The 12,222-nt window shown below is 46.8% G+C and overlaps 1 long non-coding RNA gene across 2 annotated transcripts; it reads right to left on the bottom strand.

The window, feature by feature from the left end:
- Nucleotides 1-3,156: 3,156 nt before the first annotated feature.
- On the bottom strand, nucleotides 3,157-10,425 carry LOC102240606. Of its 2 annotated transcripts, XR_001361264.1 has the most exons (3): nucleotides 10,263-10,425; nucleotides 6,670-6,822; nucleotides 3,157-3,389 (listed from the first exon to the last, which is right to left on the bottom strand). It is a non-coding gene; the product is annotated as an uncharacterized LOC102240606 (long non-coding RNA). The 2 variants fall into 2 exon arrangements; XR_001361263.1 differs by lacking the exon at nucleotides 10,263-10,425 and having other exon boundaries at nucleotides 6,670-7,234.
- Nucleotides 10,426-12,222: the final 1,797 nt, after the last annotated feature.

Below are 12,222 nucleotides of genomic sequence, written 5' to 3'. Positions count from 1 at the left end.
AAGTATCGTTGCTGATCAAGTTCATCCTATCATGTTGATGGCGTATCCCAATGCAGATGGCTTCTTCCACCAAGACAATGCGCCATGCCACGGTGCTCGTATTGTGCAGGAGTGGTTTCAAGAACATGAGGGAGACTTTATCTTGCTTAGGTGGCCCCCACAATCACCAGATCTCAATCCAATTGAGCATTTGTGGGACGAAGTTAAAAGAGCCATCAGGCAGCTGGTTCCGCAACCATCAAATCTCACAGAACTGGACAGTGCTATTCATCAGGCATGGTGTCAGATTCCTCGCATCACCTTTCAACATCTCGTGGAGTCAATGCCAAGAAGAATCGCTGCAGTATTGAAGGCAAAAGGTGACCCAACAAAGTACTGATGGGGTGGTCATAATACATATATTAGAGGCCCGATGCACGAAATTAGTGCAAGAGTAGGCCTTCCTTCCCCCACCTGCTGGCACCAGCTTCCCTCTGGCACCCGGGACCCGGGCTTCCCTCACAGCCTGGCTTCATCTGGAAGGTCGTCCAGAAAGACATCTGGTCTAATTAGCATATTACGCTTTTATTATTATAGATAAAATTTTGCCTCACTGTCTAAAATTTTCATGCTTATCTGAATTCCCTATTTTAATCATATTAAAACTTGAATTTCTCCTGTTAATCTGCCTTATGTCATTATTTATTCCACCAGCCAGAAGAACTGAGAGGGGGAAGTTTCCATGTCCCAGCAGAACCTTTGCAAAGATGTGGGTAATGATTAATAATCACTAATATTCAAAGTTTTACTAATTGATAACAACAAGACAACTAAACAGAAAAATGAGGAGGCAATTCACACAAGGGAACATGCAAATTGTCAATAAATATATGCTAAGATGCTCGGTGTCTGTAGAAGCCAAGAAAATGCAAATTAAACCAGTACTGTCTTTTTTTCACCCATTATATTTACCAACATTTTCAAAGAAAAGAGTGATAATGTTCAATTCTGGCTGACAGTGTTGAGACATAGGAATTGCTACAACCTATTTATTAGAAAAGTAATCTGGACACACCATTAAAAAAATTTTTTTAAAGCAAACATTTTTTGACTCAGATATCTTCCCTTTGGGAATCTATTTTACTGAAATGAAAGCCCCAATATACCCAGACTTATCCCCAAGGAGACATGCCACACTGTTTTTGTAATTTCTAAAAACAGACAACTTGAATGCCCAACCAGTAGGAGAATGGTTGAATAAATAAACAGTTAAATCTAACTCATCTGAAGGGATGTCCATATACTGTTAAGGGGGGGAAGCAAGTTGCAGAGTGATAAGCATATTATAGCAGCTTTTGTAATCGAAGCCAGAGCAAATAAGCAAGCCAGCCAACCCTGAATACGAGAAGGGTATGTCAGGACACCCTCCTATTACTCTCCCTGGCTGCCTCCAAGATAGAAGAAGGCAGAAATCATGCCTATTTTTGTCCTTTTATATCATTTTTTAGCTCCTTAAAATAAACATGTATTATTTTAATTCTTTAAAAGCCTATATAGCCCTGGCAGTGTGGCTCGGTTAGTTGGAGAGTCATCCCAAAAGGTGGCAGTTCGATTTCCAGTCAGGCCACATACCCAGGTCAGGGCTTAGTATGGGAGGCAACCGATCGATATTTCTCTCTCACATTGATATTTCTCTCTCTCTCTCTCTCTCTCTCTCTCTCTCTCTCTCCCCCCCTTTCTTTCTCTAAAAATCAATAAAATTTTTTAAAAATCTGCTCAGCCAGTGTGTCTCAGTGGTTGAGTGTTGACCTATGAACCAGGAGGTAATGGTTTGATTCCCTATCAGGACACATGCCTGCACTATGAGCTCAATCCCCAGAAGGGGGCATGCAAGAGGCAGCCAATCAATGATTCTCTCTCATCATTGATGTTTCTATCTCTCTTTCCCTCTCCCGTCCTCTCTGAAAAAAATTTTTAAAAAACCTATTTTTAAAATCCAATAAAATACAAAATGTTAATGTGTCCCAATTGGCTGTAAGTGGCAAGCTCCTCAGTGTGACATATAAGCCACCATGGTCTAGCCCCTGCCGCTTCTATGGCCTCATCTCTCTCCACATTTCTCCATACACAGTGCTTTGGCCACACTAAGCTATAGTACTTATAGTTTCTTAAATATGGCATCTTGTGTCTTATCTCTGAATTTTGCACACTCCCCTGAAAAGCTATTCTCCCCCCCCAACCCCATGAACTCCTACTAATTCTTCAAAACCCAACTGAACAATGACCCCACCCCACTCTGATTGCACCGCAATGACAACATTTGTACTTTATTGACATTATGTGTGGGTATATGTGTGTGCACGTCTGTGGCGTCAGCCTTCATTGTGCTCGGTTGGCCTATAAGAAGTTATAGTAATGCTTGCTGAATGAATTAAAATGAAATTGGTGTGTTATAACTTCTGTGCTTTTGACCTAACAATAGCATCATTCTGGCTATGTTTTGATGATTTGTGTTTTTGATAAGCCGGTGTGGGTGCAACATCTTACAAATAGGCCAATAGTTTGATTGACTGTTTTGTCAAAAGTTGGGACACTTGCAATCATGGCTTTCCAGCAGCGAGAATTCATTTTTCTGTCTGAGTTAAGTTCCTAATAGGGCACAAGTATGAATATGGGGACGCAGCTGTGCTGTTTTGAAAGTTCAATCCTTAATTTCACTTCTTTTTCTTTCCTGGAGGATGTGTGCTATTGCTCCTGCCTGCGCTCGGGTCCAGTCCCAGGCCTGCCTGGCTCTGCCCTGTGCTGCACAATGCTGACTCCTGAAGCCTTCGTCCAGGCTCTTGTCTCAGCTGATGGCAGCTGGGCTCAGCTCATCGCAAGCCCAGGAGGGGCCTGGAGGGCAGACAGAAGGGAGAAGCCGGGGTGCCTCTCCCGCCTCTGCTTCCATCAACCGCCTCTCCTCCAGCTCCTCTGTGCCTCTAAGGCTCCGTGGGACCCCTGCGTCCTTATTCCTCCTCTTTTGAGCGCTCTGATTGCACTGGGCCCGTCACATTGCCTCCTCCCTCTGTGTCTCCACCTCGGATGGCAGTGACTTCCTGCTGTTGCTAACCTCTGGGTCACCTCATGAATCAGTTCTCTTTTGTTGTGAAACAAACTACCCAAAACTTAATGGCTTAATACAACTACCATTTATTTGTAACTCACAATTCAAGAGGTAGCAATTTAGACTGGGACCAGCTGGGCAATTCTTCCGCTGGTCCTGGCTGGGCACGCTCATGCGTCTAAGATCAGCTGCCAAGTCACCAGGGAGCTCTGCTTTGGAAGCTGGCTGGCTGTCATCTGGGGCAATGGTGAGTCCATGTGTCTCTCACATCAGCCAACAGTCTAGCGCGGGCACATTCAGTTGGCAGCTGGTTCCAAGACAGAGAAGGCAAATGGGAAAACCTCTTGAGGCTCAAGCTTGGAACTCAGCGGCATCAGAAGATCTGCCCAGATTCAAGAGGTCAAGCAATAGACTCCATTTCTTGATGAGAGAGGAATTAGTGGCCATCTTTGAACTCTACCACACCTTACCGTCTTCTCCTTCATCACCAAGTTCCTGCGTAAATTTCCCCTGTGATAGCACTGGAAGTCATTCCTGTTTCTCTAGTTAGACCTGTGTGTATGTTTGAATGTGTTTGGGAGATAGGAGGTAAGGAACCCAGGAAAAATCTATTCCTATCGGGGTCCCCTTGGGGTTCTGTCATAAATATCTCCTGCCCAGGCTTTTTAAGAATTAGTCAATATGACAATACAGAGGTGTCCAAATTCAGCAAAGATGAGTTGAGTGTCACCATGTGGCAGGCACAGTGCTGGGTCCTGTGGGCTGTGTGGGGTGGAGGGGGCGGTACGCAGAGTGAGGAAGGCATGGTGCCTGCCATGTGGGTTGTAAGTGGTACCTGAGGAGCCAGGGATAAGGGGTTTGATAAGAATAGGAGGAGGAGGGGGATGAAGATGGCCACTATGATGCTAATACAGCTCGGAGCCTGGTGAGGAATGGTAAATACTCGGATGAGAGTTTTCTTGGTTTGTCTCTGCAGCCTAGAAAGTAAGATGCATGAATGCCCACACCTCGCGTGTGCTCACTACTGCCTCTCCATTGCTTAACTAGAGGCCAGCACCCAGTAACTGGGGAACAAAACCTTTTTTAAGCGCATGAGGGAAAGGTGTGTACATGGCGCTACCAGTGCAGAGGAGAAAGAAGTCAATTCTGAGAATGGGGCAACGCTTCATAAAAACAGATGACTTCCCAAGTTTAGACTGAGAAACAGTTGTCAAATGTTGGCAGCAGGGCAGGGACTGACAGGAAGCCGAAGGATCAGCATGAGCAATGCCAAGGGGTGTGGGAGTGGGTTAGCCTCCCCGGGATCATCCTGTTATGCAACCCCCAAAGCTTGCTTCTCTGAGCCCACCTCCCTGAGTACTCAGGAGATGATCTGGGGCCTCCGCTGCTCAGATCTGGCAAAGGACAACAACACCGACCTTCAGGTTTGGGAAAAGCCCTCCTCAGTACAGGTGGAGGCAACTCTGCATGGATGGGCACAATGTGCGTTTGGATAACTTTCTCCTTGTGATTTGGGTGTTTTTGAATGTGTGCCCAGAGGCTCCTGTAATAAATCCCTTTTTAGAAGCTAAACAAACACACAGGGAAGGAGGGGAAAAGCCAGAAGCGACGGACGTGCCTCCCAGGGGAGCTTGGTTGACAGGGAAGACATCTGGACCCAGAGAGGAGAGGAATTCTGAGGAGAGAGAGCTCAGCTCAAAGCCCTTCAGTGAGTCACACTCCCTGCTTCTCCGGCAGGGAGATGAGCCAGCCCTCTCTGTGTTCCTGTCTGGGACCCCAGACAAGGCCAAAGAGAGCCCCATGCAGGACAGCACTATTAGTGAGAAGAGCTGTCACCTCCTGCAGTAGGCCGGGCAGGAGCTGAGGTCAGCTACAGGAAGAGAAGCTGCAGTCTTTGCTGTGATGCTGGCCCTTCAAGTTCAAGGCAATTCAGATGTAAAGTCCTCAACCCTCAGGCTTCAACCGTAGAGTGAGGCTCCACTTCTCTGCCAGCTCATGCTGCCCAACCCTGTTGCTCCCTACGAGTGTTCCTAACTCACTGCCCTTCCGGTTTTCTGTAGGTTAGATTCAAACTGGGGTTCCGGTCTTATAGTGTAGTTGGGGAAAGTATGTGAGCTGATGTTTGTAAAATAACTTGCCATGAGGCTCACATGCAGTAAGCATTCAATAAATGTTACCTGTTATGAGCTGAAATGTGTCCCCCCAAATTCGAATGTTAAAGGCCTAACTCCAGGACCCCAGAATGTGACTGTATTTGGAGATAGGGCCTCTAAAGAAGTGATTCAGTTAGAGAGAGGCTGTTAGGGGGGGCCCTGACCCAACACGCTGGTCTCCTTATAAGGACAGGGAATTCAGGGACACACACAGGAATGGCCATGCACAACCCAAACGTGCTCACACCTTGACTTTGGACCACCTGCCTTCAGAACTGTGAGGAAATGTTTCTGTTGAAGCCAGCAGTGTGTGGCATTTTGTTACAGCAGCCCAGGCAGACGAATATACCAACCTATTGTTGTTATTATTTTTACACCCAGACGCAAAGCTGAGCACCAAGGTGCCCTTGATTTCCATACTGATAAAAGCTCCAGACCAATTGTGCAAAGGAAGCCAGCTGTACCGAGGACGCCAAAGCCCCATTCCCTTCTGCCCTGCTACGCTGGCTGGCTGGCCGCTGGGACTGCCACTGTGTGACTCATGCCGTTTCTGGTTTCAGTGTGGGGTGCAGATCTCTGTAGAGACCAGATGACAGTTGCTATGAGTCAACAGCAGGGAAGTCCCTGAGGTGGGGAGAACTGCTCCACTCCCCAGCTCCCAGCTCCTGCAGACATGCTGAGAGCACATCACCCCAAAATAATGAAGTTCTCCCCTGGTTTCCAAATGATCATGATTGCCCTCCCATCACCCTCTTGAAGGTCAGAAAGTCAGATTTCATAAAGGCTGCTACAGATGGTTTTAAACTAGTCCCTTCAGAATCCCACAATTAACACCTAATTACATGTCCTCACCAATTAGTGAAGGACTTGCCTGTTCTAGCAATGGCAGAGTGACCAAAAATCCATAATCTAAATAAAACATGTCTGCTCTCCCTTCTCCCCCAACACCCTACTCCTCCTTTAATAAAGTTACTTAACCTCTGACCCTGGTGAATTATCTATCTGCAAGACAGTGCTAAAAACACCTGTTGTCTGAAGGATCAAATGAGGTCATTCATTCATTGAACCAATATTTACCACATGACCTACCAAGCACTCATTGTTGTCATTCATCAGATACTCACTGAACACCTGCTCCCTGCCAGCCCTCTGGGATCCTGCACTGAAGAATAGTGAGGAGGTCTCAGATCTCACAGACCTTACCTTCTCCCAGGGAGACAAAGAGCAAGCAGACCAGGGCTGGGGAACATCCGGCCCACAAGCTGGATAAGGCCCGCAAAATCATTTGGTCTGACCCTGCCAAGGCTTTGGGGTGAGTTGATGAAATGTGTGACCCAATATAGCAGGTTCATTTTTAAGTCGATAATTCTATATGGCCCGCGAATGATGTTAGAAATATCCACATGGCCCTTGGCAGAAAAAAAGGGTCCCCACCTCTGAAGTAGACAAACAAGATGACTTCATGCGGGACCTGCTACACTGGAAACAATGCAGTAATGAGATGGCAGCCACCAGGCGAGGTTAGAGACGGCTTGTCACAGAAGGCCTTCTCCTCAGGCCTGCATGGTAAGTCGGATGTGGGAGGACCTGGGGAAAGAATATGCTATCAGAAGGAGGCAAAGGAGACTACAGGTGCAGAGGTTCTGGAAGGAAGGATGTATTTAAGGGCCAGAAAAGAACGGAAGGGCCATGGGAGAGAAGGGCGGGGTCCAGGAGAGACTGGCGAGGTGGGCAGAGGCCAGATGGCAGAGGTTCCTCTGGGACAGGGGAAGCTGGATCTTCCCGTGGTGGAAAGCAGACCAAAGAACTGCAATTCCAGTAACTTACCTGAGTTCAGACAGGGGGCTGTTTGAAGATGGTCTGAGATCAGTCAGGGCCGCCCTGGCTGTGGCCAGGACTGGACATCGGAGTCATCCGGGATCTTTAAACAAACACTGATGTCTAGGCCCCACCCCCACCAGTTCTGATATAATGGGGCTGGGCTGCAACCCAGGCAGTTGGGTTTGTTTGTTTATTTATTTGTTTGTCTGTTTTTAAGCTCTCTGAGGATTCCAATGGGCGGCCAAGGTTGAGACCACAGGAATAAGAAGCCACTGGAAGAGGATTTTAAGCAGAATGGCATGATCTGAATTCTCCCTAAAGGAACTCAATCACACTGTAACCCATGACGTTCCCCTAGCAGTGCCCCGTACATAGTTGATTCCTGGTGTTTAGTTCCTTCCCTCCCGTATCCTCTGATCTTTCAGAAACCTGGAACTGCTGGGCACTGCAGAGAGAAAGTATTCGAGTGAAGTATGATGGGTCTGCCTCCATCAGGACTGTTTCCTGCCTCTGTCCTTGGAATTGCTCAGCCATCCCCCAGCCCTGGAGGCTCACTGCTGTGCTTCAGACAGCCCGGAGGACCCCAGCCCCCAGCAGAGCAGCTCCGAGGAACATTCAGAAGCAACTTGGTGACTTTATTTTGATAAAATACAATAATTACCATGCCTAGCAGCTGTTGCTATTTAAAATAAGAAAAACCTGGGCCTGAATTTAAACTGTTTTTGGTAAAGCATGTGCCCCACCAATCTGGTGCAACAAAATCAGACATTATGAAATCCTCAGAAGTGGAACTTGTTACAGGAAGTTAAGATGCAAATCATATTTCGCTTCAAATGAGCCCGATGAATGCATAATTTTCCACAAAGAAATACTTTTGTGTCAGGATCCTTTTGCCAAGAACCGAAGTTTCAGGCTGCAGCTGTTAGCGGTGTCTGATTGTCCATTTCAAACTGCAGGCAGTTCTGTTTGCCTAAGGAGGATGTGGAGCAAAGACAGGAAGAGCTACTCTCATCAATTGTCTTCCAGAATATTCTCTATGAGATCAGCCTGTATTTCCCAACAACCATACTTATGCTCGGCATTTACAGACCAAACCCCAAGGCGAATCATCAGCTACTCCTAACGTTCTATTCATTCAGAAGAGGCTGTTTTTCCTCTCCCCCCAGGACTTTCTCTGACCCTGGGGTCATTAACTTTATTTGTCAGGAGCCTTTTGATTCCATGTGGAATCAAGAAACCCAATTCAAATTAAATAAAACACCAAAAACAAGACAGGAGAGGAATTATTTGTCCCTGAAACTGGAAAGTCCAGACATGATCTGGCTCCGGTACACGGGATGTGTGTTGAAGGGGACAGGAGAAGGAACTGGCCACAGACAAGTAAAAGGATGCCTGAGTAGTTCTGAGGGCGTAACACCTGCTCCACGGACTTGCCAGGCACCAGGTTCAGGCCGTGTGGTTTTCTCCAGGTGCAGACCCTAGAAATGGCACATTGAGAGATTTGGATTGAGTCAGCTTGAGAGGAATGGAAGAGAGAAGTTGTTCAGGCTCAGGGGTGTATTTAAAAGACACAGATGGGATGTGAGGCAGAGAAGAAAAAGAAGTCGGGAAGAGGAGGCACACCTGTCACCTCACCTTGGAGACTAATGGGAATAAAGTCCCAGTGATTTCAAATGTTGTCTCCTTCTCTGGGGTATCCCAAAGGCCAGCAGGGTCACTGAGTCACCCTGGTACCATCCAACTAGCAATTAACCAGCCACAATGAGGAGGGGACTCCAGGCTCTACTCTGGGGGTAGTGGTTAGTCATTGCTTTCAATTCCAGCAATGCCAGCCGAAGTCTAAACTGCCCCTGGCCAGCAGGGGCCACCTCCACAGTGTGTCCTTTGTCCAAAGAATGGCTAGCGACACCTATCACGTGGTGAGACACTTCCATCTGTGCCTCTGGAGTTCTCAAAACGAGGCAGGTGGCGGGTAGGAGAGGCCAGGGGAAGGTCAAGGGGGAAAAAAAAGGAGACATATGTAATATTCTTTGTAATACTTTAAGCAATAAAACAAAATTTAAAAAATATATCAGACGGTAGACTTTAGGGCAAGAAATGTGATCAGAAATATAGAAAAACAAAACAAAAACAAGGCAGGTGTCTCCCACACTAGGTGGGCTGCCCCCCACGGGGCAAAGGCGCTCTTTCATGAGGCTCCCAAATAGCATTGCTTCGGGGGTTAGGATTACAACACATGAACTTGGGGGGACAGGACTCTTCCTTGTACAGCAGTAACTATCATGCCCCCCAAACATCCAGAGAGCACGGTGCACGTGCTCCTTAGGTTTCAGTGCGACCGGAACCATCTTCCTCTCGTCGATAAAAAGGCCTTTTTCTTTGTTGCTGTTAACAGAAATCGGAATACAATACTATATTGTCCTGCGTGGGTAAACGTGATCTTCGTGTGGGACTGGGAATGGATAAAATAGGAGACAAGAACAGGTATTGAGAAGTTTTTTTCTCCCCATTTTCATTTGTGTGAGGATTTTTAATGCAAAGCGGGGACAAGCATTCGTGCAAGTCAAAATGTGTAGCGAGCAATTCTACAATAATCGCAAATAAGCCACTTAAGTACCTTCTAACCCAGGCCAGCATCTGGATTGTTTAAACAAGTACATTTCTTTCTTTGTTTTTCAGTAGGAGATGAAGTTTATTTCTAATTTAGAGATAAAACATAATTTCAAGGAGATGCCAGACTCTCAGAGAGCAGTCTGCCTGCTGCACAGTATTCACTGCCACTCTCCTGCCTTCGATCGGAGAGTACAAAGGACTAGAGATGCACCCATGAGAAGCATTGAAACAGGATTTTAAGAGTTGCCGTTATCAAAGAGTAATGAGTAAACATTTCTAACACTCACAGAGACCAGAGGAGAATGCACCGCATTCAGTAAAACACATTCTAGACCAGTGGTTCTCAACCTTCCTAATGCCGCGACCCTTTAATACAGTTCCTCATGTTGTGGTGACCCCCAATTTCATTGTTACAAATTGAACATAATTAAAGCATAGTGATTAATCACAAAAACAATATGTAATTATATATGTGTTCTCCGATGGTCTTAGGTGACCCCTGTGAAAGGTCGTTCGACCCCCAAAGCGGTCTCGACCCACAGGTTGAGAACCGCTGCTCTAGATGCTGTGGCTGCCCACCCGACACCCCTTACTTGGACATGAAGCTGGCCTGGCTTCCCTGGTGCCAGCTGCTCACGCGGCCCAGTGGTGCAGACGGCCCTCCTCCAATCACGGCATCTGAAGCAGGGACCCTCCTCACAGCCCACAGCCCAGGATGTTGTAGCACTTTAATTGGGTAGTAAATTCCACTCATTCACCTTCTAAAAAGAAAAGCAAGTCACTCTACAGGGAAGCACATCTTTTTAATGTACTTCTCTGCGGTTCCCGCGGATTTGTTATTACAATCGAGCGGAGTGGATGCATTGATACTGTTTCTAATGCTGGGTGTCCGGCTAAAATGGGAATCTGGTGCAGCAGCTCTGAGGTGGGGCCTGAGAGCCTGCACTTCAGGCCAGACACTGCTGCTGCTGCTGCTGCCACCGCTGCCGGCCTGGAAACCGCACTTTGAGGTGAGGGCTTATAATTATCAAACCCACGGCCAGTGTGTGGCCTCGGGAATGAAGATCGGGGTCTTCTGACGCTTCCTCTCGTTACCTTTCAACAGCACTGCACGGACTTTAATATTTAATAAGGTCACCACAAAATCCATCATCCACACCGACACATTTTTTTTAAGTAAAAGGGAGCACCAATGACAATTGCCAGGCGCGTCGCAGGACTGTCCAGGACAAACAGGGACTTTCGGGTACCCTGGCTTTCACAGAAGTGGAGATTACCTCCCAATGAACAAACTAGTTAGCATTTATTGTAAACCTCTTGGGCAGAAGGGCGTACTTCCTCCAAGAGCACGGCAATCTGAAATGTTTGCAATCGCCAGAGGTCGTTGGGAGGGTAAATAAAGACTGAGGATAAGAGGCACACATTTAATTTAAGTAGCTGTTGAAAAGGCTATTGATAAGGTTCTCCAGTAAATGCTGCTAAAGATGAGTCAGCAGAGGATGCGAGGGATGTTCTTTCATGATAGGAAGCTGACTTAGAGCCCAGAAAACAAAGGCGAGGGATAAACAGGCACTTATCTACCCCAGGGTGGGCGGCCAGCCCACTGCAGCGCCCGCCCAAGAAAGGACCAGAGATGGGACTGGCTGTAAGGAGCCAAGAACGTGCACTTGGCTTAAAATGAGGAAATGAGTGTATCCAGAAAGAAATTTCAAGGTGTTTCAGTGTAGGCGTGGGTGAACGGCGGCTAGAACAAAAGCCAGAGGAGATACCAGACTCTTTTACTCAAAGGATACCTAATTTCAAGGCAAATGCATTTTTAAAAAATTGCTCAACTTGTCAGTTTGGATGAATATTGGGCGAAGTGTGTGACTAAGGGGAATACTCTGCAAAACTGCGACAAGATAGCGTAGTTTAAAGCAGCGGCTCTCGGCACCAGCTGCACACCACCACCGCCTGGGAGGCAACTGCCACCTGCCAGGCCTGGGCTCCGACCTGGGTCTGTGCATGGAAATCTCCTGCGGGTGCGCTCAGCTGTTTGCATTAGGGGGCGGGGGGGGGGGACACTCCACTGGAGATTCTGATGGACAGCCGGGGCTGAATGACAACGAGTTGACTAATAACAATGACATAGGAATGAAGGTTCATGTTTGTTAACCAAAGAAAAGGAACTCAAATTAGTTAATGGAGCATAATAGCATGGTGCATAATTCATAATATTCATTTTTCTCTAACATTTTATTGAGAAATAGAATGCACTCTTTATGTGTAAAACACAAATATATAACTTAACACACCATGTACAGTGAACACGTGGGAAACCACCACCATGTCAAGAAGATCACTGCCAGCACCAAACGCCCCTCGTGGGCCCTCCCAATTACACCTCCCTCCCTACCCTCCAGAGGGAGCCATGATCCTGGCCTCTTAAATAATCAGTTTTTTGTTTTGCTTTATAATTTCACCAGGTTAATATATACCCCTAAACAATATATTTCCATTCTCCATGATTTTGAACTTTATATAAATGGAAAGTTCTTTTGTGTCTGACTTCTT

The sequence above is a fragment of the Myotis brandtii genome, unplaced genomic scaffold, assembly GCF_000412655.1.
Source record: "Myotis brandtii unplaced genomic scaffold, ASM41265v1 scaffold158, whole genome shotgun sequence".
Classification (NCBI taxonomy): domain Eukaryota; kingdom Metazoa; phylum Chordata; class Mammalia; order Chiroptera; family Vespertilionidae; genus Myotis; species Myotis brandtii.
This window is presented reverse-complemented; position numbering and strand designations above follow the sequence as displayed.